The 27,255-nt window shown below is 38.0% G+C and overlaps 1 protein-coding gene across 44 annotated transcripts in view; it reads left to right on the forward strand.

Annotated features, from left to right (window-relative positions):
• GPHN (gephyrin) overlaps positions 1 to 27,255 on the forward strand; it is a 734,620-nt gene that overhangs the window by 333,576 nt on the left and 373,789 nt on the right. The window lies entirely within an intron of this gene.

Here is a 27,255-nt window from a genome sequence, read left to right on the forward strand (position 1 = left end):
TTTATCCTAACTAAAAACAATCCTTTAATATTTAATCTAGCCAAAAAATTCCACATTTCCATGCCTTCTTATAATCTGTTACCAAAAACACATCTTACTTTCCTTACACACTTTGCATGTAAAACTGTTTCTTTAGTAGTCTCAATTACATGTTACAATGTTAACTCTTGGCAATATTTATTTTTAAGCCAATTAATTAGAGCTCTTTTATATGTAAACATCATACACACAACACATACAAATACACACACGGACATAAGATCCAGTAGTTGTAAGGTTTTTCACTTGCCAGTTTCTTAATTCAATTACTGGCTTTAGGGTTGATCCCTTGGAGGAACAGGGCCAGGAAAGCATGCAGTTTCTGTGGCCTGATAACCAGGCTCAGCTGGAAGGCAAAAACAGGTCCCCAGAATTAAGGGTCTCATTTTTATACTGAATCCTGAATCCCCAAAAGAGAAATGCTATGGAACAAGACTGGATGATGATTTTACTGTGCATTTCATTGCAAAGCAATCTGAAGCCAATCAGCCCATTGTGTGATTAGCCCATCCACATGGGAATCTTCTCTCTCAGTGGGGAGTGGGGACATCACCATACCTTCCAAGTGGCCAGGAGCATGCTTCTGTAATCCAAACGTGCAGAGAACTGAGTATCTTTCCATAACTGCCATTAGCTATCCCCAAAGGTATGTTTCCTACCCAGTTATTACACACCAAAGTTCTCTCATAATGTAATTTCTGATATCCCGAAAAATAAAAAACATAAGATAACGCAATCCAAGACAGAACAGAACCTTAGATTTTGAGAGGGATCTGTTTACTTTCACTTCCTGGGGTTTCATGAGGAAAACAGGTTTTTCCCAAAATGGGGTGTGTGGCGCCTCTTCTGTTTTTCCCTGGGCTGTTAAGCTTGAATATTTACTTTTAATTAAGCTTTTAACCATACAGCACTCTTTTTAAAAAGTTTTTAAAAAATATCTTATTACCCAGCTTTAGCCACACCAAACTGCCAATATTTCTGCCTTTTGAACTTTACTAAATGTAACCTCCCAGGTGCTCAGAGAAAGGAAAATTTAAGACGGTTCATGGAGGAGAAGTGAATCAACAAATGGCAAAGGTTACCCAAATACCAGCCAGAAAGTACTCATTACCTAGGCTGAATATTGAACCTGAATCCAGGACCACTATTGGGAAAAGACAAAGCTCTAACTGCTAAGCTACAGCATTGGCCAGTTTCTGTTGCCGTTCCCAGAAAAAGCCTAGAGCAGTAAATCTTGAGTTTGAAATGGCTTTTAACTGCTCAAGATAATTTTTAGAGCTAACTAGGACATGAACCCCAAAATGCCTATTCCCTGGAAGGTAGAGACCAAGAGAAGGTACTGCCACATGATTACAAGGTCAAGCTCCCAAGGACACTTTTCAACATGTGGTCTCTGGGCAAGATGGTTGCCCTGTGTAACAGAAAAGATAGGAAAGGGAAAGGAGAGAAAGGATTTACACTGCCTGTGGCAGGGCAGGGAAGGTCAGGGAACTCAGGAGCTGAGGGAAGCCAGAGAAAGGCCCACCCATTGCAGTGACACTGAAAGAAAAGTTCAGGCAGCCACTTGTCAGTAGCGAAGGGTTTTTTTTCCACCAGACTCATCAGCTCTCAAGTGTCCGCCTTTGTTGAGAAAAAAACCTCCCCATGTCCCATAATTTTGTACATGCCTAATTCTGTCACCAACAGCCATCAGCAAAGATTGTAAGGCAGATTAATCCAAAGAGAATAGTAATTAAAATTCTTTATTGCCAAATACATTTTTAACCAAATGGACTTTACCAAGAGGGGCCTCTAACCCCCTCAATCTTAGGAAGAACTCTAACCTTCCTATGTTGGGCCTCAAACCCAAGTTCGGTTAAGCATCCTTGCCTTTTATCAAGAGGGGCCTTTAACCCACTCTGTCTTAGAACAGACTCTAACTCTCCCAAGTTGGGCCTCAAACCCAATCCCATCCTTTACCCGGGTACTCCACCACTTACTGAAAGTCAGTCAATCAGTGCTGCAGTCTGTTTCCTTTGGGTTGGGGGTTTCCTCAGTATTGTCCCTTTGGGAGTTATCAGGGAGATGCTACCTGAACAGGGTCCCTATCCAGCCCCCAAGAGAGGGTTCTTGAATCTCACACAAGAAAGAATTCGAGACAAATCCATAAATTGAGAGCAAGTTTATTAGAGAAGTAAATAAACAAAAGAATGGCTACCCCATGGGCAGAGCAGCAGCATGAGCTGCTGGTTGGCCACTTTTATTGTTATTTGCTGATTATGTGCTAAACAAGGGGAACATTATTCATGAGTTTTCCAAAAAAGGGGAGGCAATTCCTGGAACTGAGAGTTACTCATTTTTTTAGACCATATAGGGTAATTTCTGACATTGCCATGGCATTTGTAAAGTGTCATGGCATTGGTGAGAGGGTCTTTTAGCATGTTAATGCATTACAATTCGCGTATAACAAGTAGTGAGGCCAACTAGAGGTCACTGTCATTGCCATGTTGGTTTTACTGGGTTTTGGCTGGCTTCTTTACCATAACCTGTTTTATCAGCAAGGTCTTTATGACCTGTACCTTATGCTGACCCCCTAGCTCATCCTATGAGTAAGTGTATTAGTCCATTCTTGTGCTCTTAATAAAGACATACCAGAGACTGGGTAATGTGTAAAGGAAAGAGGTTTAGTTGACTCACAGTTCCACATGGCTGGGGAGGCCTTACAATCATGGCAGAAGGAGAAGGAAGAGAAAAGTCACATCTTACATGGTGACAGGCAAGAGAGCTTGTGCAGGGGAACTCCCATTTATAAAACCATCATGTCTTGTGAGATTTATTCACTACCATGAGAACAGTATGGGGGAAATTGCCCCTGATTCAATTATCTCCACCAGGCCCTGCCCATGACACTTGGGAATTATTATAATTCAAGGTGAGATTTGAGTAGAGACATAGCTAAACTCTATCAGTAAGAATGCCGTAACTCCTGGGAATGCAGCCAAGTACGTCTCAGCCTTGTCTTACCTAGCCCCTGTTTAAGATGGAGTCACATAGGTTCAAACACCTTTGACAGGAGGATCACTTGAGACCAGGAGTTCAAGACCAGGCTGGGTAACAAAATGAGACCCCATCTCTACGAAAAAATAAACAAAATAATATAAATTAGCTGGGCATGTTAGTGCACAACTGTAGTTCTAGCTACTCAAGAGGCTGAGGTGGGAGGATCACTTAAGCCCAGGAAGCAGAAGCTTCAGTGAGCTGTGATCACAGCACTGCACAGAAAAAGAAAAAAAAAACTGTCAGTCAACCAAGGAATCCTATTTTTAAAAAATGAAGACGAAATAAAGACATTTCCAAATAAATAAGACAGAGAGAGTTTGTTGTCAGCAGACTCACCATGCAAAAAATAAAATTAAAAAAATTCTTTAAAAGAAGTTGACCAGAGATAGTGAATCAAATGCATACACACAAAAACAAGGAACACTAGTAAAGCTAATTGTACAATTATAGAAGACAATATAAGTGCATATTTCTTGTCTTTTTTCTCCCAATTAATTTAAAAAACAAGTTAAAAAAGCAATACATGTATATTGGTTGAACCTATAGCATATAGACATGTAATGTATTTGACAGGGACAGCACAAAGAAGATGGGTAGCAGCAAAGCTGAATTTGAGTAAGTACATAACACCAGATGGTATGTCAAATCCACAGGAACAAATAATAAAACTGGAAATGGTAAATAAGATGGTTAATATAATAAGCTATATAAATATATTCTTGTCCTTTCGGTTTCTTTAATAGACATAAATTATATAAAGTAATTGTAGCAATTTTTGTTGGGTTTTGAGTATGTGCATACTCAAATATATATAAAAGCCATTTTACTTGGGGTGAGATTATATTGTAGTTTTGATTTTCATTTCTCTGATGGTTAATTATGTTGAGCACCTTTTCATATGCCTATTTGCCATTTATATCAAATCTTTTGCCTATTTTTAAATTGAGTAGATTTTTTTTCCTATAGAGTTATTGAGCTCCTTATATATTCTGGTCATTAATCCCTTGTCAGATAGGTAGCTTGCAAATATTTTCTCCATTCTGTGGGTTGTCTCTTCACTCTATTGACCTTTGCTGTGCAAAAGACATTTAATGTGATATACTCCCATTTGTCCATTTTTGCTTTGGTTACCTATGCTTGTGGAGTGTTAAGAAATCTTTGCCCAGATCAGTGTCCTGGAGAGTTTCCCTTATGTTTTCTTGTAGTTTCATAGTTCAAAGTCTTACATTTAATTCTTTAATGCATTTTTATTTGATTTTTGTATATGGTGAGAGATAGGTATCTAGTTTCTGTGGGGGGTGTGTGTGTGTGTGTGTGTTCAGTTTTCCCAGCACCATTCATTGAAGAGAGACTTTTTCCCAGTGTATGCTCTTGGCATCTTTGTTGAAAATAAGTTCACTGTAAGTATGTGGATTTGTTTCTTTGTTCTCTATTCTGTTCCATTAATCTGTGTGTCTGTTTTTATGCCAGTACCATGATGTTTGGGTTATTATAGCTTTGTAATATAATTTGAAGTCAGGTAATATGATTCCTTCCAGTTTTGGTCTTTTTCCTCAGATAGTTTTGACTATTCTGGGTCTTTCGTGGTTCCATATAAATTTTAGGATAGTTTTTTCCATTTCTGTGTAGAGTAGCATTGGTATTTTGATAGGGATTGTTTTAAATCTGTAGATTGCTTTGGGTACTATGAACATTTTAACAATAGTTACTCTTCTAATCCATGAACATGGAATATGGTTTTTTTTATCTCTTTATTTGATCAGTCTATCATAGTTTTCCTTAATCTTTCATTAAGATCTTTTGCTCTTTGGTTAAATTAATTCCTAGGTATTTACTTTTATGTGTGGCTATTGTAAATGGGATTATTTTTATTTATTTTTCAGATTGTTCACTGTTGGCAAATAAAAATACTACTGATTTTTGTATGTTGATTTTGTATCCTGTAACTTGACTGAATTTATCTTGTGGAGTCTTTAGGTTTTTCCAGATATAATGTCATATCATCTGCAAACGAGGAAAATTTTACTTCTTCCCTTTCAGTTTGGATTTTCTTTATATATTTCTCTTGTCTGATTGTTCTGTCTAGAACATCCATTACTATGTTAAGTAACACTGATGACAGTGGGCATACTGGTCTTCTACCAGATCTTAGAGGAAGGGCTTTCAGTTTTTCCCCATTCATTATGATACTAGCTGTGGGTCTGTCATGCATGGTTTTTATTATGCTCAGTTATATTCATTCTCTTCCCAATTTTTTTATGGCTTTTATCACAAATGGATGTTGAATTTTATCAAACACTTTGTTAGCATCAATTGAAATGATCGTATGGTTTTCCCCATCATCCTGTTGATATGATGTATTACATTGACTGATTTGCATATGTTGAACATTCCTTGAATACCAGGAATAAATCCCACTTGGTCATGGTGAATGATCTTTCTAATGTATTGCTGAATTCATTTTACTAATATTTCATTGAGGAGTTTTGCATCAATATTCATAGGAGATATTGGCCTATAGTTTTCTTTTTTATGTGTGTTTGGTCTTAGTATCAGGGTAATATTAGCCTCATACAATGAATTTGGAAGTATTCCCTCCTCTAGAATTGGTATTAATTCTTCTTAAAATGTTTGGTAGAAAGCAGGGAAGCCATCGGGTCTTGGACTTCTCTTTACTGGGAGATATTTTATTACAGCTTTGATCTCATTACTTGTTATTGCTCTATTCAGGTTTTAGATTTCTTCATGTTTCAACCTTATTAGGTTGTACATATCTAGGAATTTGTCCATTTCTACTAGAATTTCCAATTTATTGGGTATAGTTGCTAATAATAGCCACTAATGATCCTTTGAATTTCTGCAGTATCAATTGTAATGTCATCTTTTTTATTTTTTATTCTATTTATTTGGATCTTCTCTCTTTTTTCTAGTTAATGTGACTAAAGGTTTGTCAATCTTGTTTGATTTTCAAAAAAAAAAAAACATAAATATTTGTTTCATTGATCTTTGATATTTTTTTCTTCATTGCAATTTCATTTATTTCTCCTCTGCTCTTTATTTCTTTTCTGCTACTACTCTTGTGTGTGGTTTGCCCTTGCTTTTCTAGTTCTTTAAGATGCATTATTAGATTGCTTGTTTGAAGTTTTTCTCCTTTTTTGATGTAGGCCCTTATGGCTATAAACTTCCCTCTCAGTGCTGCTTTTGCTGTATCCCATAGGTTTTGGTATGTATTGTTTCTGTTAACATTTGTTTCAAGAAATTTTTCAGTTTTCTTCTTAATTTCTTCATTGACCCATTGCCATTCAGGAACATATTGTTTAATTTCTATATATTTGTATAGTTTCCAAAATTCCTCTTGTTATTGATTTCTAGTTTTATTTCATTGTGGTCAGAGAAGATGCTTGATATTATTTAAGTTTTTTAAAAATGTTTTAAGACATATTTTGTGACCTAACATATGGTCTAATCTAGAGACTGTTCCATGTGCTAAGGAGAGGAATGTGTACTCTGCAGCCATTGTGTGAAATGATTTGTAAATATCTGTTAGATGCATTTGGTCTATACTGCAGACTAAATCTGATATTTCTTTGTTGATTTTGTTTCTGGAATATCTTTCCAATGCTTAAAGTGGGTGTTGAAGTCTCCAACTACTATTGTGTTGGGGCCTCTCTCTCTTTAGCTGTAGTAATATTTGCATTATTTATCTGAGTGCTCCAGTATTGGGTGCATACATATTTAAAATTTTTATATCCTCTTGCTGAATTGACTTGTTTATCATTATATAGTGACCTTCTTTGTCTCTTCTAATAGTTTGGCCTTGAAATCTATTTTATCTGGTATAAGTATATCAATTCCCGCTCTTTTTTTGTTTTTATTGGCATGAAATATCTTTTTCCATTCCTTTATTTTCAGTCTATGGTGTCTTTGTAGGTGAAGTGTTCTTCTTGTAGGCAACAGATCAATGGGTCTTGTTTTTTCATCCATTCTGCCAGTCTATGTTTTCTAATGGAAGCATTTAGTGTAATTACATTCAATGTTATTATTGATAAGTAAGGATTTTCTCCTGCCATTTTATTATTTGTTCTCTGGTTGTTTTGTGGTCTTTTCATCCTGTCTTTCTTTAGTGAAGATGATTTTCTCTGGTGATATGACTTATTTTCTTGCTTTTTATTTTCTCTCCATTGTATGTGTTTTCATTTGATATTACCATGAGGCTTGCAAATACTATCTTATAACATATTATTTTAACCTGATAACAGCTTAACACTTTTTGCATAAACAAACAAGCAAGCAAGCCACAAACTAATAAAAGTCTATACTTTAACATTATCCCTCCACTGTTTAGCTTTTTGTTTTTTCTATTTATATCTTATTGTATAGACTATGTCTTCAAAAGTTTTTATAATTATTATTTTTAATTGGTTTATTAGTCTTTCTACTTAAGATAAGAATAGTCTGCACGCCACAGTTACAGTGTTGTAATATTCTGTATTTTTCTGTGTACTTACTATTACCAGTGAGTTTTGTACCTTCAGGTGATTACTTACTGCTTTTTTTCTGGTCGAAGTACTTCATTTAGCATATCTTGTACGACAGATCTAGTGTTGATAAAATCCCTCAGCTTTTGTTGGGAAAGTCTTTATTTCTTGTTCATGTTTGAAATATCTACTATTCTAGGGTGAAAGATTTCTTCTTTCAGCTCTATAAATATGTCATGCCACTCTTTCTTGGTCTATAAGGTTTCCCCTAAAGATCTGCTGCCGAAAGTATTGGAGCTATATTGTATGTTATTTGTGTGTGTGTGTGTGTGTTTTCTCATGCTGCTTTTAGGATCCTTTCTTTATCCTTGACCATTGAGAGTTTCAATACTAAATACCATGAGATATTAAATAATCTTTGGGTTAAATCTGCTTAGTGTTCTATACCATTCTTCTACAATGGATATTGATATCTTTCTCTAGGTTTGGGAAGGTCTCTGTTGTTATCCCTTTGAATAAACTTTCTACCCCTATCTCTTTCTGTATCTCCCCTTTTTAAGGCCTGTAACTCTTGGATTTGCCCTTTTGAGACTATTCTCTTGATCGTATAGGCATGTTTCTTATTCTTTTTTCTTTTGTATCCTCTGTGTAGTTTCAAACAGCCTGTATTCAAGCTCACTAATTTTTTCTTCTGCTTAATCAGTTCTGCTGTTAAAGGACTTTGATGTACTCTTCAGTATGCCAATTACATTTTTAAGCTTTAGAATTTCTTGTTGCTTCATTTTAGTTGCTTAATTCTCTTTGTTAAATTTATCTGATAGAAGTCTGAATTTCTTCTCTGTCTTGTCTTGAATTTCATTGAGTTTCTTCAACACAGCTATTTTGTATTCTCTGTCTCAGTGGCCACAAATCTCTGTTTTTCCAGGTTTGGACCCTGGTGCCTTATTTAGTTCATGTGGTGAGGTCATGTTTTCCTGGGTTGTCTTGATACTTGCAGATGTTCATCTGTGTCTGGGCATTAAAGAGTTAGGTATTTACTGTAGTCTTTGCAGTCTGTGCTCATTTGTACTTGTCCTTCTTGGGAAGGCTTTCCAAGTATTGTGAAAGGACATGGGTGTTATAAGCTTTAGGGGGCATCCCAAGCCCAGTAACACTGAGGTTCTTGCAGACTTGTAAAGGTACCACCTTGATAATCTTATACAAGATCCTAAAGAATTCCCTGGATTATCAAGCAGACTATTGTTGTCTTCCCTTCCTTTCTCCCAAACAAAAGGAGTCTCCTCTCTCTCCCTCCCTCCCTCCCTCTCCTTGAGCTACCTGAAGCTGGTGGTGGTGTAGCACAAGCACCCTTGAGGCCACCACCTCTAGGACTGCACTGGATCAGGCCTAAAGCCAGCACAACGTTGGGTCTTGCTCGAGTCCTACTGTAACCACTTTCTGGTTACCTTCTATGTTCTCTCCCTCTCCCTCTCCCTCTCTCTCCTTGAGCTACCTGGAGCTGGTGGTGGTATAACACAAGCACCCTTGTGGCTACCACCTCTAGGACTGCACTGGATCAGGCCTGAAGCTGGCACATTGGGTCTTGCTCAAGTCCTGCTGTAACCACTTTCTGGTTACCATCTATGTTCGCCCAAAGCCCTGCAGCTCTACAATCAGCAAGTTACAAAGCCAGCAGGGCCTGTTTTCTTCCCGTCAGGGCAGCAAGTTCCCCCAGGCCCTAGGTGAGTCCATGGGTGCCATCCAGGAGCCAGAGACCAAAGTAAAATTCTTAGATGTCCACCTAGTGTTCTGTTGTAGTATGGCTGAGCTTGCCCTCAAACCACATGACATAGTCCTTTGCACTCTTCCCTTCACTTTCCAAAAGCAGAGGAACCTAACCCCATGGCCACCACCATCTCAGGTGTACGGGGAGTACTGCCATTTTGCCTCAGATATTTCCTTAAGGCCCAAAGGCTCTTCTGTCAGTCTGTGGTGAATGTTGCCTGGTCTTAAACTCACCCTTCAGGGGAATATTATACTCTCTGGCCCAGGGTGTGTCCCAGAATGTCATCCAAGAGGCAGTTCCTGAAAATCCCAAGTGCCCACTTGATGCTCAATCCCCTATGGCCAAGCTGGTACCCGAGGTGCAAGACAAAGTCCCTTTCACTTTTCCTTCTGCTTTTCTCAAGCGGAAGGAGTTTTGCCCCATAGCCACTACAGCTGGGAATGTGCAGAATCTCACCTGAGGCCAGCAAGTCTCACCATCTCACCCAAGCCCTTGATACCTGTGTATCGCTGCTTATTATTTAGGGCCCAAGGGCTCTTTAGTTTGCAGTTGATGAATCCTGCTAGGACTGGATCCTTCACTACAAGGCTGCGGGTTCCCTTCTGGCCTACGGTGTATCTAGAAATGTCCAGGAGCTAGAGCCTAGAACAAGAACCTCATGACTCTGACCAGTGCCCTATCCTGCCGTGGCTGAGCTGGTATCCTAGCCGCAAGACAAAGTCCTCCTCACTCTTTGTCTCCTCTCCTCAAGTGGAAGGAAGGGTCTCTTTTGGAGCCACAAACTGTACATCCTGGGGTTAGGGGAGGGGTGATGTCAATACTCCCATAGATGGTGTCTCAGTAGATCGAACCCCTCCCCACCCCCAGTCCACTGTCAGTGGACCCTGTTCAGCCCTAGGACTCACCTAATTGTTGCAGTCCTTGTGGCCTCAACTGCTTTTGAAGTTTATTTGCTGCCCCAGAGCACTTTAGTGCCAGGTGGTGAGGCTTGCAGGAACTCATGTTCTTGGTAGGAAAAGCTGGACATTATCAGTTTTACTCTGGAAAGTTTCCTCCTGTTTGGAATTTTATTTCACTTAATCATTATTATTTCTGCAATTCTCTGATGTCTTTAAAAGCAGCATTTTTATAATTATGTGATGTTTTCCACTGCTGTGACATTCTGCATCCTACCAAGAAACGGAACTCCTGTATTATATTTTTTAATTGATCATTGCTAGGATTAAAATAAAAGATACTTCTGTTTAAATCTCTTTGATTCTGGTTTGTGCAATGCTCTGTGTGTCAGGCACTGTTGTAATTGCTTTAAAAATACTAACTCATTTTAATTCTCTGTATTAGTCTGTTTCATGTTGCTGATAAAGACATACTTCAGACTGGGACATTTACAAAAGAAATAAGTTTATTGGACTTACAGTTCCACATAGCTGGGGAGACCTCACAATCATGGTTGAAGGCAAGGAGGAGCAAGTCACATCTTATGTGGATGGCGGCAGGCAAAGAGAGAGCTTATGCAGGGAAATTCCCCTTTTTAAAGCCATCAGATCTCATGAGACTTATTCATAATTGCTAGAATAGCATGGGAAAAACCTGCCCCCATGATTCAGTTACTTCCCACCAGTTCCCTCCCACAACATGGGGGAATTCAAGATGAAATTTGGGTGGGGATACAATCAAACCATATAATTCCACCCCTGGCCCCTCCCAAATCTCATGCCCTCACATTTCATACCCAATCATGCCTTCCCAACAGTCCCCCAAAGTCTTAACGTATTTCAGCATTCACTCAAAAATCCACAGTCCAAAGTCTCATCCAAGACAAGGCAAGTCCCTTCTGCCTATGAGCCTGTAAAATCAGAAGCAACTTATTTACTTCCTAGGTATAATGGGGGTACAGGTATACACATTCCAAATGGGGGAAATTGGCCAAAACAAAGAGACTACAGGCTCCATGCAAGTCTGAAATCCAGCAAGGCAGTCAAATCTTTAAGCTGCAGAATGAACTTCTTTGACTCTATGTCTCACAACCAGGCCACACTGATTTAAGAGATGGGTTCCCATGGTCTTGGGCAGCTCCACTCCTGTGGCTTTACAGGATATAGCCTTCCTCCCGGCTGCTTTCATGGGCTGGCATTGAGTGTCTGTGGCTTCTTCAGGCACATGGTACAAGATTTCGGTGGATCTCTCCTTCTGGGGTCTGGAGGACGGTGGCCCCCTTTTCACAACTCCACTAGGTACTGCCCCAGTAGGGACCTTGTAGGGACTGCAATCCCACATTTCTCTTCTGCACTCTCCTAGCAGAGGTTCTCCATGAGGTCCCCACCCCTACAGCAAACTTCTGCCTGGGCATCCAGTCGTTTTCATATGTCTGAAATCTAGACAGCGGTTCCCAAACCTCAATCCTTGATTTCTGTTCACTCACAGGCTCAATACCACGTGGAAGCTGCCAAAGCTTGGGGTTTGCACCCTCTGAAGCCACAGCTTGAGCTCTATGTTGTCCCCTTTCAGCCAGTGCTGGAGCAGCTAAGATGCAGGGCATCAAGTCCCTAGGCTACACATAGCACAAGGACCCTGGGCCCGGCCCATAAAACCACTTTTTCCTCTTAGTCCTCCAGACCTGTCATGGGAGGGGCTGCTGCAAAGGTCTCTGACATTCTGTGGAGACATTTTCCCCATTTTCTTGGAGATTAACATTTGGCTCCTTGTTACTCATGCAAATTTCTGCAGCCAGCTTGAATTTCTCCTCAGAAAATGGGATTTTCTTTTCTATTGCATTGTCAGGCTGCAGATTTTCCAAACTTTTACACTCTGCTTCCCTTATAAAACCGAATGCCTTTATCAGCACCCACGTCACCTATTGAATTCTTTGTTGCTTAGAAATTTCTTCCACCAGGTATGCTAAATCATCTCTCTCAAGTTCAAAGTTCTAGATATCTCTAGAGCAGGGGCAAAATGCCAGTCTCTTTGCAAAAACATAACAAGAGTCACCTTTGCTCCAGTTCCCAAGAAGTTCCTCATCTCCATCTAAGACTGCCTCATCCTGGACTTTATTGTCCATATTGCTATCAGCATTTTGGGCAAAGCCATTCCACAAGTTTCTAGGAAGTTCCAAACTTTCCCACATTTTCCTGTCCTCTTCTGAGCCCTCCAAACTGTTTCAGCCTCAAACTGTTACCCAGTTCCAAAGTTGCTTTCACATTTTTGGTTATCTACAGCAGCACCCCACTCTACTGGTACCAATTTACTGAATTAGTCTATTTTCACACTATTGATAAAGACATACCCGAGACTGGGCAATTTATTTAAAAAAAAAAAAAAGACGTTTATTGGACTTATAGTTTCACATGGCTGGGAGGCCTCACAATCATGGTGTAAGGCAAGGAAGAGCAAGTCACATCTTACGTAGAAGGCAGCAGGCAGAGAGAGTTTGTGCAGGGAAGATTCCCTTTTTTAAACCATCAGATCTCGTGGGACTTATTCACTATCACAAGAACAGCCCGGGAAAATCCTGCCCCCTTGATTCAATTACCTCCCACCAGGTACCCCCCACAACATGGGGGAATTTAAGATGAGATTTGGGTGGGGACACAGCCAAACCATATCATCCTCATAACAAACATATGCAGTGGGTATAATTATTGTCTCTATTTCATAAGTGAGAAAAATGAGACACAGACAGTTAAATGACTTGTTAAAGGTCACACAGCAAGCAGTTGTGTAGCATATTCAAACCTACAGTCTGGGTTCTTCTATAATAGAGTTAATAGTAGAATAAATACAAAGCATCATTCAGTAGATCATTCCACATGAATGCTATAAACTCACTTCAGAATCAATTACATCAGTATATGTTACTTTCCAATACTCCTTTTCTCTTAATTAGAATGTTGTTTCTAAAATTCTCAATTACTATACATTCCCTTCTCCCAAAGGTAATCACTGTCCTGATTTCTAGCAAATGAATTATCTTTACCTCTTTTGAGCTTTATATCAACGGAAGCATTTTGGTGTCTTATGTTTTATTAAATATACAAGAATTGAGTTATCCATTCTTTTGTTGAAGGACATTTAAGTTGTTTCCATTTGCAGGGTATTATCAGTAATCCTGCAATGAGCAGACTTGTACATGTCTTTTAATGCACATATGTATGCATTCCTAGATTTCCACCTAATGGACAGGATAGACATGACTTAGAACTACCGAGTCGCAGAGTATGCAGATGAATTCTGCATACTAGAATCTGCACCTTTCTCAAATAGATGTACCAATTTATATTCTCTTCAACATTTTATGCGAACTCTGTTTTGCTTCATATTCTTACTAACAGTATTGTCAATCTTTTTCCATTTTAGTCATTTTGGAATGTAAATAGTGACAGCAAAATATGTTTTTAATTTTTTTCACTGATGACAGGTGTTATTAAACATATTTTCATGTCTTTATTGGCCATTGGGATCTCTTCTTTTGTGAAGTGTCTGTTTAAGTCTTTTCTACTTTTTAAGAATTAGGTAACTTATCTTTTTCTTATTTATTAGTAGGTATTTCTTATAAATTTTAGATATGAATCCTTTGATACATGTATTGCCCATTTATTCTCCTCCTCAGTTGTTTGCCTTTTTACTCACTTAAAAGTGTCTTTGCTGAACAGAAATTCCTAATTTTAACGCATTGGCTTGACTGTCTTTCAGTTATAGTAAATATTTGTTAAGTGAGTGATCTTGAAGGAGTTCAGTATCAGCTGCAAGAGACAGTCATTGTAAAACATAAATTATATATCAAATTTATGTATAAAATATTTTAGGCCAGGCGCAGTGGCTCACACCTGTAATCCCAGCACTTTGGGAGGCTGAGGCAGGCAGATCATGAGGTCAGGAGTTTTAGACCAGCCTGACCAACATGGTAAAACCTCGTCTCTAATAAAAATATAAAAATTAGCCGGGCGTGGTGGCCTGAGCCTGTAATCGCAGCTTCTCAGGAAGCTGAGGCAGAAGAATCGCTTGAAACCGGAAGGCAGAGGTTGCAGTGAGCCAAGATTGCGCTACTGCACTCCAGTCTGGGCAACATGATGAGACTTCGTCTCAAAAAATATGCATATATTTTAGATATGTATAAAATATTTTGGAACACAGAGGAAACAGTGACTAATTCCAACCATAGAGTCAAGGAATTCTTCATGGAGAACATGATGGGAAGGACTTCTAAAGCAAAAGAAATACAAACAAATATACTAAATGTAAATAAGCACTGTGGTTTTCAGAAGTTCAAGTGTGGCTAAAGTCAAGGGATTATTAATTCTATTTGCAGGAAATAAGAAGGTAAGTTAGGTTGGAGTCACATTTTAAAGGAGCTGTATGTTTTGGTCGGAGGCATAGTTTCTAAAGATTTTGAAGCAGAGGAAAGACATTTTCAGATTTATTTCAGGGGATATACTGTTCTTATGAAAATGGATTGGGAAGAGAGAGAGACAGACCACTTAGTGTGCTTAATAGCAATCTAGGTGAATGATGATAAAAAATAAGGCTAATGCCTGTGGCAACAGGAATGGAAAGTATTGGGGGTATATCTCAGTGGTTAATAAAGCAGGCTCTGCACCTTAATAGGATGGTGACCTTATCTTTATCTTAACCATTCTGAGTTTTCCTAAAAAATAATAATTAAAAAACCTACTATTGTCATTATGAATATTAAATATTTGTAAAGTACTTCGCAAAGTACTTACATAGTAAAGGAAAACTATGTGATATGATTCAAACAGACTTCAGAAACAAGAAATACAAATAAAGATTAATTAAATGTTTTCACTTAGACAACTTCATAAGAGTCCCAGTCCCTGAGTTAAGGAATTCAAAAGAAGCAGCATAGTTTGGGGGAATAATGACTATTAGGAGTATTTAGGGTATACAAGTAACACCATACAAGTGGAAATCTATTTGCTCCCCCAATTAAATAGTGTAGTCCTTATTTCTTATTTGTTCACTGTTAACGATTTTCATCCCTTTTGTTTTCTCTTCTGGTACTATTCACTTAACTGAGAGTACGCTTTACTATGTTATTCTCAGAGTTAGAGCATCTCAGAGGATTGGTAGAAGAAATGCAACACTTTCAAGTATAAAATATCAAATAGCCAGGTTTTCTCTCTACTGTATTTGATCACCTAGTCCCTTATTTTTTTAAAGCAGAACATAGTATTATCATTGTATAATGTGGAGTAGTTAATTTTCCTCTGAAATCAGAACATTCTGATCTGGTAAAGAGAAGAGTTCTTGGCTCTCTTTGAAAAGATAGATTAAACCTTACGTCTTTTTGCTATTTTTTGCTGCCTATAGATAGATCAGTGTTCTATTGTTCCTCTTACTATTATATAATATCTTTACACAGAAGTCTTGGCTAAAATTCCATCAGATTATTATACTTCTTTAACCTTACTAAAATGAATTTCCTCCACTACTCTTTACATATAAATACATGTATTTATATAGACATATAAAGTCTATAGTAACATCTGTAGTACCAGTGTTTCTTTACTACTGGAAAACTAAACCATAGTGCCAATTACTAAAAATTATTTGAAAGCCAGACCTCTATATTCTCCATAGGGCTAAATATTAGTGAACTAAATAATAAAACTGTTTCCAGATGTCTTTTGTTAAAGATTTTTTTAAAGTCCGGCTAGTTTTTTTGTATTTTTTAGTAGAGACGGGGCTACTCTGGAGGCTGAGGCAGGAGAATGGCATAAACCCGAGAGGCGGATCTTGCAGTGAGCTGAGATCCAGCCACTGCACTCCAGCCTGGGCAACAGAGCGAGACTCCATCTCAAAAAAAAGATTTTTTAAAGTATGAATATAGTTTAATTAATTACATAATATATATTATCCATGCCTAATTGTTTGTCTAACTATATTCATCATGGAACAAAATGTTCAAAGGAAAAGTGACATTACGTATGAAACTTTGACCAAAATATGTCATTGATGTTTGAGACAAGGTAATAAAACTATCACAGACATTCTTCTTTTTCTTACTAATATATAATAATATGAAGATGTATTCTCACATCAAATTTTGGTATATACAGAAGTCAGTAGTAATATGATTTGGCCAAGTACCTTTGTGTGTGTGTGTATGTGTACATACAAAGAGGCACTTAATTTTTTAGTTCCTGTTATATACCCAGATTTATATCAGATGCTTTCTGTTCTCATTTCCTTTCATTCTCCTAATGGTGGCCCAAGTTTCAATAACTTGCCTATGAGCACAAAGCTAGTAAGTAGACTAAAACCGGAATGGGTACCCAAGTCTGTCTTACCCTCAAACCTATTCCTTTTCTATTACCTCTGCTTCTACTTCCCTGCCTCACAGTCAGAAAATTGATAAAGGTAAATAGTGTTGTTCGTCAATGCGAAAAACTAAAAGTAGTTTTTAAAGTAGATAGAATATTGTGCAGACTTAAAATAATTATAGTGAACTAAATTGTTAATACAGATTATTTATGACATATTGTCAAATTGAAAATGCAAATTAAAACATCCATGTGTGGAAACAATAAACCCTGGGGATTTCAAAAGCAGGGAGGAGCAGAGTGGGGGCAAGGGTTGAAAAACTACCTATTGGGTACTGTGTTCACTACTTGGGCAATGAGATCATTAGAAGCCCAAACCACAGCATCATGCAGTATACCCATGTAACAAACCTGCACATGCACTCCTGAATCTAAAAATAAAGTAAAATGTAAAAACAAAGGATTTGTCATTCTTGGAAGGACAAAAAATTCATGTGTGTGTATTTTTTTATGTGTGAGAATATTTATGGAAGTATGGTCAACAAAGGTTTAAAATTGGTTGTCTAAGAAAATGTTTGTGATTTTTAAATTTCCTTATACTTTTTTGTCAATTGAATTATTTTTGGTCTTTTTGGTAAGCATGTATTTTAAGAATCATAAAAATCACTTAAGACTACCCTTACATTCAGGAAAAAAAAAAATATATATATATATATATAAAAGAACAGGTTAAAATATAGAAAATTTATTTTTCACCAACTGTCATTTCTAGAACCTAGTTTACAATTGTATAACAGGTGATACATTTAATTAAATATCTTACACATAGTCATCCATATTTTTTCATATTGCATATTCTAGAGCAGTGAGTAAAATGGCTTAAAATGCCAAACTCATGGAGTTGGTACTACATTTTATTGGCAAATAAAATAATAGGTGTTTAAGCTACTTTGAGAGTAAGCTTCATTCCAGTGTAGTTGAATGGCTCCTATTAGAGCTCCTATCTGTATCACAAATAACTAATATAAACTCTAAACCAAACAAACAAACAGTAACTATCTGAAAGCACTGGAGAGTGATCTATAAAGTAGGCAGATTCTACCATTTGGAAGAAGGCACTGATTGATTATCCCATACTTATAACTTTTAGCCTGAGAGTAGGCCCCAGTCTGGTCTAATTGGCAGCTAAAACCTGCTGACTTATTGGCTACAAGAACAGTTTGGGAAAACTATAGCTGCATTAAAGTAAGAAGGGAAATCCTAGAAAGGAGAGAGCCAAAGAGGGGAGTCTGAAATTCTGTATATAAACTCCCTATATTTCTGGCTGACCTCTGAGCCATGAATGAGCTGGGTGGACTACAAACAGCACAACTAGGGCTAAAGCGATTGAACTGAAATTTGAATTGCCATCCCCTGCATAGCAGAGTTTGCAGTTAGATCTGCCTAAATCATTGCTTACTAAAATTTTAAAAAATCAATAATATAACAAAATCCAGTGTCTATTCAACATATCATTCAGTGTCCAGCATATAGTCTGAAATTATTTTACAAAGAAACAAGTAAACATGACCTATTCTTGAGAGAAAAGATAATCAATTGAGACTAACCCCAAGATGACCCACCTATTGGAATTAACAGACAAAAATTCTAAAGCAGCTTCTATAATCATAATCAAGTAGTAAAGGAACATAGGCTTGTAATGAATTAAGAGATAGGAAATCTTAGCAGAAAAAAAAAATAGAAACTATGAAAAAGAACCAAATAGAAATCTAAGAGGTGAAAAATAAAGTAGCTGAAAAGTGTTTCAGGGTATCTTCTTTAAATTTAAGGCCCCACCTGAGCCAGTGAAATCATTTAGTAAACATATAGCATCATTAAATAAAACTATCTAATCCAGCTCTATAAAGCAGGTTGAACTGCTTTCAAACCAACAAAATTTATTCCTACTTATTTGTGTATGGTGGTCAGCAAGGGAGGGGGACCTACTGTGCTCCTGTGTGCTGACTGGGCAAATAAAGCAAAAGCCACCTGTGCAGACATGCATCAGCAAAGTGATGTGGGGAGTGCCACGGGTCTGGGAAAGCTGCACAGGCTGGGGAGGGAGTGTTGAGGGAACACCTCAACCATTGTTTACTGTTGGAACATATTAATGTATCCGTGCATGTTGAAATTATATGTAGAATAAAAGGAAAATTAGAAAATATTCCAGATTTTTCTCTGGAAAATTATTTTTGACTACAGGAGAGAAACTGCACTAAAGATAATTCATTATTTTAGCTTAGCATTTTTTATAGGTTATACAGTATCAATTTAATAGTAGATAGTAGAATAGCTAGTTTAAGAATTCTATAAACTACCCTTACTGACAGTCTAATTCCTTTATATAATTTTTTTTTACTGAAGTCAAAGTTATAATATTAGAGAAAAGTACCATTTCTAATCAAATATTTATACAACATTTAATTTTTTGTGTATGTTTTGCTAATAGTGCCTATTATAAACTCAAATTAATATCTTTTATAATTATTTTATAATTGAATTCAAACAAAAGACAACAAAAAACACTAAAAGAATGGTTTGCAGGGGCAAGGGCAAGATGGCCGACTAGACACAGACAAGTGGAACAGCTCCCACGGATGTACTGAGACAACAGGCATGCTTTTAACAGATCTTTACAGGGAAGGCATCAAGAGTGGACCGAGAGAAGACACAGAAGCTGGGCTAAAGGAAGAGAAAGCTGGGAATGCTACATGGGCTTCTGTGCACCAGGACTCATTTTTGAACCACAACAACTCCAGAAGCATGGGTGAGTTGAACTGGCAAGGAGCAACCCACTCTCACCATGGGCCTCTGGAACCCCAGCAGGAGGGGACCCCTCAACCACCACAGACACATGAGGTGGCAGGGAGAGTTACTTAGAGAAATCTTAAGGGCAGCAAGCCAGCTGATGTGGAGCCCAGAGGGTTTGGTGCAGAAGTAACTGTAGTGGAGCATGGCCAGGGACAGCCATCCCCTGACTTGGCTTGCTCCCCTAAGAGACTTTAGTCCTAGGGGAACTGTTGGACCTTATCTGTCCAGGGCAGTCTTGCACAGCAGACAGGGCTGGTCTGACCTGAGCACCCCTTGGTCTGCTGGCATATCCTGGGGCCCTAGCCTGGCCATGCCTGCTGGCAGGGTAGTGTTGAGGTCCCTGGGTGCCCACGCCATAACTTCAGCACTGATGGACCATGCCTGACCGGTAGAGAGCTTCAACAAGGCATCCCTATGGCCACGCATCAGCCTGCACAATCCCTCCCCAGCCTGTGCAGCTTTCCCAGACCCATGGTACTCCCCACATCAGTTTGCTGATGCATGTCTGCACAGGTGGCTTTTGCTTTACTTGCCCAGCCAGCACAGAGGAGCACAATCTGCCCCCTTCCCTTGCTGACCATCATTGCAGACACCCTTGGCAAGCACAGAACTGGCAAGTCTCACTCCTGTCAGCACCCAGCCCTTGTACTAACATTGCACAGAGAACTGTGGATCATCCCACACCCTGAACAGTCACTCATTTGAGGGGCACAGAGAAGGCACCCAGATCTGTGCTGGCCAGCACCCCGCCCCCAAGCCAACATCACCTCCATTGCAACAGCACAGTCTCCAGTAGGAGCCCCCCCATCCCCTAACAGCTGTGTGACCTCCACCACTATGGTGAACACCTGTAGGGAGGCAGGCACCCCTGCATCTGTTAGCACTCTTCTGCAGATGCTGCACCTCAGAACCCCCAGCACAATGGACTCAACCTCAAAGAGGTCAAAATTGGGGCCCAATGCAAATGTCCCAGAATTAGAGCACACAGTCCAGGAGTTGGGAGCTGAGCGTTGACCTCCTAAAATGTTCCAAAAACAAGATTGGATTCTTCCAGTCAGATGAATCCATCTTATACCATAATCAAACCCTCAAGGTTATCAAATAGGATAAAAGAAAAAAAAATCCAAAGGTCAGCAACCTCAAAGATTGAAGATAGATAAGCCCACAAAAGTGAGAAAGAATCAGTCCAAGAATGCTGAAAACTCAAAAAGCTAGAGTGCCTTCTTTCTTCCAGATGACCACACCGTCTCTCCAGCAAGGGTTCAGAACAAGGCTCAGATGGCTCAAATGATAGAAATGGAATTCAGAATATGGGTAGAAATGAAGATCATTGAGCTACAGGAGTATATTGAAACCCAGTGCAAAGAAGGTAAAAATCATGATAAAACATTGCAGGAGTTGACAGACAAAATAGCCAGTACAGAAAAGAACATAACCAACCTGATAGAGCTGAGAAACACACTGCAGGAAGTTCATAATGCAATCACAATTATTAATAGCAGAATAGACCAAGCTGAGGAAAGAATCTCAGAGCTTAAATGTTGGCTTTCTGAAATAAAACAGGCAGACAAGGATAGAAAGGGAAAAAAGGCATGAAAAGGAATGAACAAAACTTCCAAGAAATATAGGATTATGCAAAGAGATTGAATCTGCAACTGATTGGTGTCTCTGAAAAAGATGAGGATAATGGAACCAACATGGAAAACATGTTTCAGGTATCATCCATGAGAACTTCCCCAACCTAGCTAGAGAGGCCAACATTCAAATTCAGGAAATGCAGAGAACTCCAATAAGATACTTCACATGAAGATCATCCCCAAGACAGGTAACCATCAGATTCTCCCAAGTAAAAATGAAAGAAAACATGTTAAAGGCAGCTAGAGTGAAAGGTCAGGTCACCTCCGAAGTGAAGCCCATCCAACTAACAGCAGATGTCTCAGCTGAAACCCTACAAGCTAGAAAAGACTGGGGCCCAATATTCAGTATTTTTAAAAGGAATTCCAACCCAGAATTTCATATCCGCCCAAACTAAACTTTATAAGCAAAGGAGAAACAAGATCCTTTTCAGACAAGCAAATGCTAAGGAGATTTGTTACTACCAGACCTACCTTACAACAGTTCTGAAGGAAGCACTAAATGTGGAAAGAAAGACCATTAACAGCCACTACAAAAACACATTGAAGTGCACAGATCAGTGACACTACAAAGCAACCACATATGTCTGCAAAGTAACCAGCTAACATCATGATGACAAGATCAGATCCACACATATCAATACTAACCTTAAATGTAAATGGGCTAAATGCCCCAATTAAAAACACAGAGTGGCAAGCTGGATAAAGAACCAAGACCCATTGATACGCTGTCTTCAAGAGACCCATCTCACATACAGTGGCACACATTGGTTCAAAATAAAGGAATGGAAACAAATCTACCAAGCAAATGGAAAACAGAAAAAGATAAGGGTTTCAGTTCTACTTTCTGACAAAAGAGACTTTAAACCAACAAAGGTTATAAAAGACAAAGAAGGGCATTACATAATGGTAAAAGGTTCAAATCAACAAGAAGATCTAAGTCTCCTAAATATATATGCACCAATACAGGAGCACCCACATTCATAAAGCAGGTTCTTAGGGACCTTCAAAAACACTTAGACTCCCACACAATAATAGTGGAAGTCTTTAACACCCCACTGACAATATTAGACAGATCACTGAGAAAGAAAATTAACAAATATTCAGGTCCTGAACTCAGCCCTGAGTCAAATGGACCTGATAGATATCTAAAGAACTCTCCACACAAATACAACAGAATTTGCGTTCTTCTTATTGTTACATGGCATATACCCTAACATTGATCACATCGTCAGAAGTAAAACACTCTTGAGGAAATACAAAAGAACTGAAATCATAACAAACAATCTCTAGGACCACAGTGCAATCAAATTAGAAATCAAGACAGAGAAATTTACTCACAACCGTACAATTGCGTGGAAACTGAATAACCTGCTCCTGAATGACTGTTTGGTAAATAATGAAATTAAGGCAAAAATCACTGAGTTCTTTGAAACCACTGAGAACAAAAATACAACATACCAGAATCTCTGAGACACAGATAAGGCAGTGTTAAGAGGGAAATTTAGGCCAGGCGCGGTGGCTCACGCCTGTAATCCCAGCACTTTGGGAGGCCAAGGCGGGCGATCACAAGTCAGGAGATCGAGACCATCCTGGCTAAGACGGTGAAACCCTGTGTCTACTAAAAATACAAAAAAAATTAGCCGGATGTGGTGGCGGGTGCCTGTAGTCCCAGCTACTCGGGAGGATGAGACAGGAGAATGGCGTGAATCTGGGAGGCGAAGCTTGCAGTGAGCCAAGATCGCACCACTGCACTCCAGTGTGGGTGACAGAGCAAGACTCTGTCTCAAAAAAAAAAAAAAAAAAAAAGGGAAATTTATAGCACTAAATGTCCACATCAAAGCGTTAGAAAGATCTCCAGTTAACAATCTAACATCACAACTGAAAGAACTAGAGAACCAAGACCAAACAAATCCCAAAGCTAGCAGAAGAGAGGAAATAACCAAAATCAAAGCTGAACTTAGAGATTGAGACAAAAAAAATGTCTATTATAATGGATGAGTATAAGGCTCCAGATAGATACAAAGAATGATGACTTAGTAAACTTACTCTCTCTTAGTTCTATTACTGTCCCTGTCTTTCTTTTTGATGAGTTGTTTACTCTTTGGCAAAAGTAATTTTGCTAAGAATTTCTATAATGATGTTTTTTATTATTGTTAAATAATGTAAATGTAAAGTAAACATTATCTGTTTATAAATACATGTAGTATTTCTGAAACAGTTTTCTTAAGTATACCATCTCTAATAACACCATAATACACTAATCTATTATGTTATATTAATTTGTTCCTATCTCTGACGTCTGTAACATCAAGCACATTTGCCATGGTTTTTAAAATAATACATATGTGTGTTTGTGTGTGTGTGTGTATATATATATATATTTATGGCACATTCTAGGCATATTCGTTGCACATACTAGGTATTTGCATGTTTCTTAAACTGAAAATTAACATATAATCATATTCTTAAGACTTTCTGCCAATTTATTTAAATATAACACATCAAGCTTACCTTTAGAACTATTCTGAAGCTTTTTATAAAAGATAAACTTATCATTAATGAAATATAAATTGGAAATAGTCAGAAAAAGAAGAGGATGCCAAAACGTTAACCGTGAAAGCAGTTGTTTTTATATTGTATTGTTAATTAAAAACCATCACAAAATTTGGTGGTTTTAACACATACAGTGATTTGTTATTTTTCACAAGTCTGGGCTTTCTGAGTGGGAATATCTTCTTCTGGTCTCATTATTTCAGCCACATGAGTCTAAGGTCACTCATGTAGCTGAAATAATGTCAGCTCAGTTGGGTCTGGAGAATCTAAGCCTCACTCAGATGCGTGGGGCCTTGGTGCTGACTATTCCACTAGACCCTTCTCTCCAAATGGTCACCCATCATTCCATTGTCTAGCCCAGCCTTCCTGACATGGTAGTAAAAGTTTACCAAAGAGTGAAGACAGAAGAATGGAAACCTTTTGAGACCTAGGCTTCAGAACTGCCACACCATAACTTATTGCCCCATTCCATCGATCAAATCAAATCAGAAATCCAGCCCAGTTGCAAGGGTTGTGGAAATAGACCCCACCTCCTGACAGGAGGATTTACAATGACCGTATAACTGTATTTAATTTACCACAGTAGTATATGTGTAATTATTAAGTATAAAATTTGTCTCTAAACTTATTGACCATGAGCACTAAGTATCAGAATGAAGAATGAATAAATGTTTATAATACCTCTATTTTTTTAACTTTAAATTGAAGTTTAGGGGTACATGTGTAGAATGTGTAAGTTTGTTACATAGGTAAACATATGTCATGAGGGTTGGTTGTACAGATTATTTCATCACCAGGTATTAAGCCTAGTACCCATTAGTTATATTTCCTGCTTCTTTCCCTCCTCTCACCCTCCACCCTTCAACATGTCCCAGTGTGTGTTGTTCCCCCATGTGTTCTCATCATTTAGCTTTCACTTCTAAGTCAGAACATGTGGTATTTGGTTTTCTGTTCCTGCATTAGTTTGCTAAGGATAATGGGATCCAGCTCCATCCATGTCCCTGCAAAGAACATGATCTCATTGTTTTCTGTGGCTGCATAGTATTGCATGGTATATGGGTACCACATTTTCTTTATCCAGTGTGTCATTGATGGGCATTTTGGTTGTTTCCATGTCTTTGCTATTGTGAATAGTGCTGCAATGAATGTACATATGCATGAGTCTTTATAATATAATGATTTATAATCATTTGGATATGTACTCAGTAATGGGATTTCTGGGTCGAATGGTATTTCTGTCTGTAGGTCTTTGAGGAATCGTGACACTGTCTTCCATAATAGTTGAACTAATTTACACTCCCACCAACAGTGTAAAAGTGTCCCTTTTTCTCCACAACCTTGCCAGCATCTGTTATTATTTGACTTTTTAGTAATAGTCATTCTGACTTGCATGAGATAATATCTCGTTGTTGTTTTGATTTGCATTTTGCTAATCAATGATGTTGAGCTTTTGTTCATATTCTTATGGGACACATGTATATCTTCTTTTGAGAAGTGCCTGTTCATGTCCTTTCCCCACTTTTTAATGATTTATTTCTTGTAAATTTATTTAAGTTCCTTGCAAATGCTGGATATCAGACCTTTGTCAGATGTATAGTTTGCAAAAAATTATTTCCCATTCTGTAGGTTGTCTGTTTACTTTTTTGATAGTTTCTTTTGCTGTACAGAAGCTCTTGAGTTTAATTAAATCCCACTTGTCAATTTTTGCTTTTGTTGCAATTGCTTTTAGTGTCTTTGTCATGAATTCTTTGCCCATGCCTATGTCCCAAATGGTATTGCCTAGGTTGTCTTCCGGGGTGTTTATAGTTTTGGGTTTTATATTTAAGTCTTTAATCCATCTTGAGTTAATTTTTGTATATGATGTAAGGAAGGGGTCCAGTTTCAATTTTCTGCATATGGCTAACCAGTTCTCCCAGAACCTTTTATTGAATAGGTTGTTGTTTGTTTTTGTCACATTTGTCAAAGATCAGAGAGTTGTAGGTGTGTCGTCTTATTTCTGGGTTCTCTATTCTGTCCCTATTGCTTGTTTTTGTCAGGTTTGTCAAAGATCAGACAGTGGTAGGTGTGTGGTCTTATTTCAGGGTTCTCTATTCTGTTCCATTGGTCCAGTGTCTTTTTGTACCAATACCATGCTGTTTTGGTTACTGTAGCCCTATAGTATAGTTTGAAGTCAAGTAGCAGGATGCCTCCAGCTTTGTTTTTTTCCTTAGGACCACGTTGGCTATTGAAATTCCTTTATTTTAGAATGAGCATACAAATGACAAAGAATTCAAACAAGGCAAAAATGTAAAAAGGGAGTAAAAAAATAAAATATACTTCAAATTTAACTACCCAAGAGTAATCAATATTAACATTGTTTATAAAACATTCCATCATCTTTCAATGACTATTATGTAGCTAGAGGAATGTATGGATGTTTAAATGAGTGAAAGACATAGCTATATAAACAATTAGGATAATTTTCTGAAGCTAATATATAGTAGCATTTATTTGCACTTAAACAGAAGAAAAGAGAACTGAGTAAAAGAGCCTATTGACTTTGAAATAACTTTTTTATTACAAGAGATATATGCTGAAATCCCTCTAAATTTTAAAAAATAGGAAAATCATTAATAGGTTACAGTCAAATGTTAACTATATTTTAAACCTTAGACACGATTGGTTGAATCTTGCTATGAAAGATAAGGATATTTGCACTATTACCTTTCTTCCCACCTACCCTCTCCTTCAAATTTGTTTATTATATGATTTTTCAGAAAAAAAAAACTGATAAAACAATATCCAGTCCTCAAATTAGTGCTTATTTCAAACTTGTTGCAGAGATGTAGGAAGAAACAAAAAGCCCAGACTATCAGATCTGAAACTTGTACAGAAAAACAATAGGGGAAGCAAGACCAGAGACAACATATAGTCTTTGTTGGAATACTCTGCTCTTCTGAAATTTTAGTAATGTCCAGTGCTAGAATTTTTCTTCCTAGATAAGGGTTTAGCTCATGATTATGTGGGGAGTGTCATCAAGTTTAAGATTAGTTTTTCAATTCAGTGTACATTCATTTCTAGAACCTTCATCTTGAATGTGATCAGGCCTCCATTGCATGTTTCTTATAGAAGCTGCTTACAATAAGAAAAAAATATGGAGTCTCTTTTAGTTTGTATCTCTGTAAATTTAGAGGTATTAATGAGAATTTGTAAGATTTCGAGAATTCACCATTATGACCTCTGTGGAGTCCAGAGTAGCATTAGGAGCCTCACAATGATGAATTATGAGTCTCAAAGATCTTTTATTTCTGTCCTTAACCATCCAAGAGACTTATGAAGCTCTGTCATTTGCTTATTTGGTTGTTGCTTGTGGAGGTTTTTCCTCTAGTTTTTACTCTTTTATGTTGATTTTATGAGATATTAGGAGGGGGATTTTTGTGATACACCTTTATTCTACTGAAGATGAATGGAATGGAATACTAGAAATGCAAGGCAATAATTTTTTAAATATTCTCCACAGGCTGGGCGCGGTGGCTCAAGCCTGTAATCCCAGCACTTTGGGAGGCCGAGACGGGTGGATCATGAGGTCAGGAGATCGAGACCATCCTGGCTGACACGGTGAAACCCCGTCTCTA

Source organism: Macaca fascicularis, chromosome 7 (genome assembly GCF_037993035.2).
Source record: "Macaca fascicularis isolate 582-1 chromosome 7, T2T-MFA8v1.1".
Classification (NCBI taxonomy): Eukaryota; Metazoa; Chordata; class Mammalia; order Primates; family Cercopithecidae; genus Macaca; species Macaca fascicularis.